The sequence below is a fragment of the Atta colombica genome, unplaced genomic scaffold (assembly GCF_001594045.1).
Source record: "Atta colombica isolate Treedump-2 unplaced genomic scaffold, Acol1.0 scaffold119, whole genome shotgun sequence".
Classification (NCBI taxonomy): Eukaryota; Metazoa; Arthropoda; class Insecta; order Hymenoptera; family Formicidae; genus Atta; species Atta colombica.
This window is the reverse complement of record NW_017259205.1, coordinates 162,869-164,385: the sequence shown is the minus strand read 5'-3', so window position 1 is coordinate 164,385 and position 1,517 is coordinate 162,869.

Genomic DNA, 1,517 nt, shown 5'->3' with positions numbered 1-1,517 from the left:
AATTAATATTCTGAAATTAATAGAAAATTATAATTTCTTTAATATGTTTTCAAAACATAGATTCAAGATCATTAATTTAAAGTTTATATTGGTAAATAAAAATTATATTTAATAGTAAATTTTTAAGGAAGTTAAAATATTATAAAAATTAATATTTAAATGAATATTTAAATGAGTATTAGAGAGGAGGAAAAGATTTAATAATATTAGTAAGTGGAATAAAAATGTACTAAAAATATAAGGTGGATAATTTAAAAGTTAATAATAGATAAAAAAATAGGTTAATGGTCAATAAAAAAATAGGGGAGAATTGAAGGTTATATATAGATGATAAATTTTCATAATTTAAAGTTTAGGGGTAAGATAATAAAGAATATAAAATATAAAATAGTAAGAATTTGACTAATGAGGATGTAAGGGTCTTCAATTATTTGGGCTCCTGCTCAGGTTAAGAGGATAAATGTATTAATAAATATTCAAAATGTAAGTTGGAGAGAATTATAGATGAGAGATAGTATAAATAGATTTGGAAGTAAAAGGAAGAGTGTATAAAATTAAAATTGATATAGTTAGAGCAATTATTCCTCCTAAGTTTATTAGGAATAGATCGGAGAATAGCATAGGCAAAAAAAAAATTTCATTCGGTTGAATATGAGTGGGTGTAAAGGATTTGCAGGAGTAAAGTTATCAGGGTCACTAAATATATATGGATATTGGAGAATAATGATAAGAAAAATTGATAAAATAAGATTAAAACCTAATAGGTCTTTAAAGGTAAAGTATGGGTGAAATGGAATTTTATAAAATTTTCTATTTAATCCAGTTGGGTTTGATGAACCTGTGAGATGTAGAAAAAATAAGTGTAGTATAATAAATATTAAAATAATAAAAGATAGGATAAAATGAAAGGAGAAGAATCGATTAAGAGTAGAATTATTAATTGAAAACCTCAAACTCATATTACTAGTATATTTCCAATATAAGGAATAGTTGACATAAGGTTGGTAATAACTGTAGCACCTCAAAATGATATTTGTCCTCAGGGTAGAACATAACCTAAGGATAATAAAGGAAAGCTGTTGCTATTGATAGTAAGAAGATTGTTACTCCAGATATTCAAGTATATGTAAGATAAAAAGAGTTATAATAAATGTTTCGTCCAATATGAAGATATATACAGATAAAAAAAAAAGAGGCTCCGTTTATATGAATATTATGTATAATTCAGCCATTTGGAACATTTTGAATGATATGAATAATTCTGTTGAAAGTGAATATGAAGGGCAGTAATAGATAGATAGAAAGAGTCCTCTAATGATTTGGATTAAGATAAAAATTCCAAGTAAGGAGCCAAAATTTCACCAGTAAGAAATGTTTACAGGGGAGGGGAGATTAATTATAGAATGATTAAATATTTTAGTAATTTTTTTCATATTAATTGAAAGAAATATTAGTAAGTGATACATAAAATAAAAAAATATATTTATTTATAAAAAATTAAATATATTTTGTATAAA